At 39.2% G+C, this 6,480-nt stretch overlaps 1 non-coding gene across 1 annotated transcript; it reads left to right on the top strand.

Annotated features, from left to right (window-relative positions):
• The first annotated feature begins 293 nt into the window (after positions 1-293).
• On the top strand, positions 294-366 carry TRNAV-CAC (transfer RNA valine (anticodon CAC)). The gene has a single exon. It is a non-coding gene; the product is annotated as a tRNA-Val (tRNA).
• The last annotated feature ends 6,114 nt before the right edge of the window (positions 367-6,480 follow it).

The following is a 6,480-nucleotide window of genomic DNA, read 5'->3' as shown; positions in this document are numbered from 1 at the left end:
CGACGAGCCTTTGAGGAAGTCTGGAGCTTTGGCCCACAGACTCAGGCTTTCAACAGCAACGACACTGGCTGGAGCTCCACTTGTGCTGGAAGCTTCCTGATGAGGCACCATCGAGCTCACCTGGTGCTGTAACCATGATACCGGGCGCGCCTCCGGGCCTTGCCTGCCACTTTCCAGGCCTCTGGGTGAGCCTAGGCTGTGGTCGACCCGCCCCAGCGCTTTTCTCACCGGCGGGGACACAGTGACGAGCTGCTACATTTCAAGACTAGTTTTTGAAGGAGCAGCTATCGGCTGTTTCCGTAGTGTAGTGGTTATCACGTTCGCCTCACACGCGAAAGGTCCCCGGTTCGAAACCGGGCGGAAACAAGGCGTGTACTTTTTTTTTTTTTTTTTTCGCTGGTTGAGCACTGACCCCCGCGGCGGTCCTCCAGTTTTTCTCTTATCTTTTCTGACACCAGAAACGTAAAGCACTTTTGGTCACTCGAATGAAGTCATCGGCTCCGATCCGGATCCCCAGAACCAAGTTCTGGTTCAGGGCGGTGCCCTGAAACTCAGGCTGGTCCCTTATTCAAACTCTGCTCAGGCTCCTTCTTCTTCAGCTGGGTCTGCAGGGGGCTGTCTCCTCCAGAGAATTTGCAAACCTGTTATCAAGACCCAGCTGTGTGCCTAGCATTATCTCGCTTTAAGCTGAAGGGCGGGTATCTTTACCCTGCAGTCCAGAGGCATGAATGGAACAGTTCCAGAGCCAGTATTACAAGTCGCTCTGCTCTCCGCCCCCAACAAACCTGCCTATTTCTTTTTTCGATTTAAGCTGTCCCCATGCTTTCAGTTCTAAGTTCCCAGTCATGGAGATTCTTTCTCCCTCCCTCCTCTGAGTCTTTCCCCACAGGGAAGCCTAAGGCCCTAAGCCCTTGGTTCTGAATCAGGTGGAAACAATGTATATTTTCTTTTAATTAAGTTATTTACACACACACACACACACACACACACACACACACACACACACGGCAGTTTGCACAGACACTTCTCCAAGGAAGATAGACGGAAAGCAAATAATCATATCTAAAGATGTTCTACATCATTAATCATTAGGGAAATGCAAAATTAAAACACGAGATATCATACACATGTATTAGAATGCCTATCATACCAGGTGTCCAGGATGTGGAAGAACTGGAACACTCATACACTGATGGGGGGTGGGGGGATGTAAAATGTTACATCCACTTTGGAAAACAGTTTAACAGTTTCTTTGAAAGTTAAACTACTACTATGGACTCAGCCATTCTAATCCTAGGTACTTCCAAGAGAAAATTAAGTGTATGCTCATAGAAAGACTTGTACACGAATACTCATAGTAGCTTTATTTGTAACAGCCCAAAGCTGGAAACAACCCAAACGTCACCCAACAGGTGAAGATAAATTATGGTTACATCCATACAATGGAATGCTGCTCAGCAAAAAAAAAAAAAAAAAATATATATATATATATATAATTACTATTATGCTGGGTGAAAGAAGCCCAGTCAAAAAGAGTGTTATATGACTCCACTTATATAAAATTGTAGAAAATGAAAACTATAATGACAGAAAGCAGATCAGTGATTGCTTGGTAAGTGGAAGGAGAATGGCAGGCAATAAGGATTAGAAAGGGAAAATTGGGGGGACAATGGATATGTTCACTATCTTAATTGTGTCAGGGCTGCATTATGACTTTCATTGGCCCTAGACACTTTGACCTTCCTGGGACTCTTCATAAAAAATAATGTTTAAATGTTAAAAATCTTTTCTTTAATTTAAAATGTATATGTATTAATATAGTTCATTTATATATAACATATAATATATAACTGAATATAATATACTATTGTATATAATATGACTTAAATATATAATTTATTAATATATTTTACAGCTGCATTGGTATAAAGATGAAGGTATTGATATTATATAAAATCATTTGTAAAATTTCATTATTTTGAATTTAAATGATTTTTTAAATAAAATTAAGGCATTTTGGATTTAAAATAAGTCGAAATATTTTTGTAGGTGCATGCCTACCGTGCCTAATGGGCAAGTTGGCTCCCCATTGTGAGGATGATTTCATAGAGTGATACATTTGCCAAAACTTAACCTGTACATTTTGAATATGTCCAATTTACTGTATGTCAGTTATGCCCTAATACAGCTGTTAAAATTTGTTTCAATATTTCTCAGAAAAAAATAAACATGTATTTGAAGTCTGTTCTGGATACTCATACAAATACATATTTTTAAGTTTCTTATTAAAATTTTTGTATGAAACTAAAATATGTATTCACAACATTCAATAATTTGGGGATGGACCTCAGGTACAGTGTTAATCTCAATTCATTGCCCTCGATCCACATGGATGGGTGCAAGACTCTTCTCTTGCTTTATTTATTTTTGTCTTAATTTATTACTTTCTTTTATCCCTATTGCCTACTTTCACCCCCTCTCTAATGTGTTTGATATGTATTTTGAATTTGTATGTATCCTTGTAGACTGTGTAGTTGTTTTGTGTGTAATTGTTTCCTAATTTTGTGTATGTTCTTCACTCAGCATTGTGACTTTGGGTTCTACCCAAGTTTCTGTGTGTACATTTACTCCTTTGCTTCTGACTGCTGTAAATAATTTCATAGTGGGCACCCACCCATTTTACTTTTCTTTCCCCCATGATAGATGCTAGGTTGTTACCCACTCCAAGATATGACAAACAATGCCATCATACATTTTATTAAACAAATATTTATAGAGTACCTACTAAGTTCCAGGTACTGTTCTAACCTCCAGGGATTCATTAACTACAAAAACGACTGAACCAAATCCCTGCCCACATGTAGTTTACATTCTAGTGGGTGAGGCAAATGATAACAAGATAAAATATATGATAAGTTTGGTTGGTTTTTTTTTTTGCGGTACGCGGGCCTCTCACTGTTGCGGCCTCTCTCGCTGCGGAGCACAGGCTCCGGACGCGCAAGCTCAGCGGCCATGGCTCACGGGCCCAGCCGCTCCGCGGCATGTGGGATCTTCCCGGACCGGGCCACGAACCCGTGTCCCCTCCATCGGCAGGCGGACTCTCAAGCACTGCGCCACCAGGGAAGCCCTCTTTTTCTTTTTTTTTTATAATCTTTATCGGAGTATAATTGCTTCACAATACTGTGTTAGTTTCTGTTGTACAACAAAGTGAATCAGCCATATGCATACATATATCCACAGATCCCCTCCCTCTTGAGCCTCCCTCCCACCCTCCCTATCCCACCTCTCTAGGTGATCACAAAGCACCGAGCTGATCTCCCTGTGCTATGCTGCTGCCTCCCACTAGCTATCTATTTTTACATTTAGTAGTGTATATACGTCGATGTTACTCTCACTTCGCCCCAGCTTCCCCCTCCCCCGCCCCCATGTCCTCAAGTCCATTCTCTATGTTTACGTCTTTATTCCTGCCCTGCCACTAGGTTCATCAGTACCACTTTTTTTCTTTTTTACCTTCCATATATATGTGTTAGCATACGGTATTTGTTTTTCTCTTTCTGACTTACTTCACTCTGTATGACAGACTCTAGGTCCATCCACCTCACTACAAATAACTCAACGTCGTTTCTTTTTATGGCTGAGTAACATTCCATTGTATATATGTGTCACATCTTCTTTATCCATTCATCTGTCGATGGACATTTAGGTTGCTTCCATGTCCTGGCTATTGTAAATAGAGCTGCAATGAACATTGTGGTACATGACTCTTTTTGAATTATGGTATTCTCAGGGTGTATGCCCAGTAGTGGGATTGCTGGGTCATATGATAGTTCTATTTTTAGTTTTTTAAGGAACCACCATACTGTTCTCCATAGTGGTTGTATCAATTTACAGTGCAGGAGGGTCCCCTTTTCACCACACCCTTTCCAGCATTTATTGTTTCTAGATTTTTTTGATAATGGCCATTTTGATTGGTGTGAGGTGATACCTCATTGGAGTTTCGAGTTGCATTTCTCTAATAACTAGTGATGTTGAGCATCTTTTCATGTGCCTCTTGGCATCTGTATGTCTTCTTTGGTGAAATGTCTATTTAGGTCTTCCATCCATTTTTTAATTGGGCTTTTTTTTTTTTTGATATTGAGCTCAATGAGCTGTTTGTATATTTTGGAGATTAATCCTTTGTCTGTTGTTTCATTTGCAAATATTTTCTCCCATTCTGAGGGTTGTCTTCTTGTCTTGTTTATAGTTTCCTTTGCTGTGCAAAAGCTTTTAAGTTTCATTAGGTCCCATTTTTGTTTTTATTTTCACTACTCTAGGGGGCTGGTCAAAAAGATCTTGCTGTGATTTATGTCATAGAGTGTTCTTCCTATGTTTCCTTCTAAGAGCTTTAGAGTGTCTGGTTTTACATTTAGGTCTTTAATCCATTTGGAGTTTATTTTTATGTTAGGTAGTGTTCTAATTTCATTCTTTTACATGTAGCTGTCCAGTTTTCCCAGCACCACTTATTAAAGAGGCTGTTTTTTCTCCATTGTTCTTGCCTCCTTTGTCATAAATTAAGACCACATGTTTCTTTGAGGACCAGGCAAAACTGTTACAGCTTGGCTGGGAAGTTCTGATTCATGCGCCATATTCACCAGACACTGCACCTTTGGATGTCCATTTATTTCAGTCCTTACAAAATTCTTTTAATGGGCTTCCCTGGTGGTGCAGTGGTTAAGAGTCCGCCTGCCGATGCAGGAGACACGGGTTCGTGCCCCAGTCTGGGAAGATCCCACTGGGCCCGTGAGCCATGGCCAATGAGCCTGCGTGTCCGGAGCCTGTACTCCGCAACGGGAAAGGCCACAACAGTGAGAGGCCCGCGTACCGCAAAAATTAAAAAAAAATTCTTTTAATAGAAAAAATTTCAATTCCCTGGAAGACTGTAAAAGGCACTTGGAACAGTTCTTTGCTCAAAAAGATAAAAAATTTGGCGAGGATGGAATTATGAAGTTGCCTGAAAAATGGCAGAAGGTAGTGGAACAAAATGGTGTATACATTGATCAATAAAGTTCTTGGTGAAAATAAAAACTTTTTGGCCAACCCAGTACTTTGTCAAAAGTTCAGAAACAGCAGAAGTAAAACCAATGAATCACTGAAGTAGTAAAAGTTTATTGTGCACACAACAAAAAGAAAGTTCACAAACCAGGCGCACTCACTCCAAACGTGGAGGAAAACTCAGGGGTATAGAGTCGTCCCTCCATATCTGTGGGGGATTGGTTCCACGACCTCTACTCATACACCAAAATCCTTGAACGCTGAAGTCCCTTATATAAAATGGTGTAGTATTTGCCTCTAACCTACTAAGGTCCTCCCATTTACTTTAATTAATCTCTAGATTACTTATGATAACTAATACAATGTAAATGCTATGTAAATAGCTGTAAATACAATATAAATTCCATGTAAATAGTTGCTGGCTTGCGAGAAATTCAAGTTTTGCTTTTTAGAACTTTCTGAAATTTTTTTCCCAAATATTTTTGATTCTTGGTTGGTTGAGCCCAAGAATGTGGAAGCCAGGAATAGGAAGGGCCAGCTGTATTGTTACAAAGCAGCTTGTATTAGTCAGGAGGCAGTGACTGCTTATTATTCACAGTGATTGGTTACAATATTAGAATTTTCTTAAGTGATAGGGATTGGTTAGTGGTTACCTCATATCAATTTTGGCGAAGAGTTTAAGTTGTGCCTATGACTTCCAGAGGCATGAGCAAGAAGTGACCAAGGTCAAATTAGTCTCCCTTGCTTTGCAAAATAAGCTAAATTAAGGTTTGCTGTATGACTAAACTGGTTTTGTCTGCTCAGGGAATTTTCAAAGCCAGTCTTCATTTGTTTTTTGTTTTAATGATTTTTCTCCCCTTCCAGTTTTATTGAGATATAATTGACATACAGCACAGTGTAAGTTTAAGGTGTACAACGTAATGATTTGACTTATATACATCATGAAATGATTACCGTAATTAGTTTAGTGAACATCCATTACCTCATATAGATACAAAATAAGATAACATTAAAAAAATTTTTTCCCTTGTGATGAGAACTCTTAGAATTTACTCTTAAATAAGTTTGATATATAACATACAGCAGTGTTAATTACATTTATCATATTGTACATTATGTCCCTAGTACTTATTTAACTAATAACTGGAAGTTTGTACCTTTTGACCACCTTCATCCAATTCTGCTTCTCCCCAGACCTTGCCTCTGGTAACCATAAATCTGATCTCTTTTTCTATTAGTATGTTTGTTTGTTTTTGAGGTATATTTGATCTATACAAAACTATGTTAGTTCCTGATGCACAGCATAGTGATTCGATATTTCTATACATTTCAAAATGATTACCATCTATCACCATACAAAGATATTACATTATTATTGGCTATATTCCCCACACAGTATATTTCATACTCCTAACTCATTTACTTTGTAACTGGAAGTTTGCACCACTT

Source organism: Pseudorca crassidens, chromosome 2, assembly GCF_039906515.1.
Source record: "Pseudorca crassidens isolate mPseCra1 chromosome 2, mPseCra1.hap1, whole genome shotgun sequence".
NCBI classification, from domain to species: Eukaryota; Metazoa; Chordata; class Mammalia; order Artiodactyla; family Delphinidae; genus Pseudorca; species Pseudorca crassidens.
The sequence above is the reverse complement of the archived record's forward strand: the minus strand, read 5'-3'. Positions and strand labels throughout refer to the sequence as shown.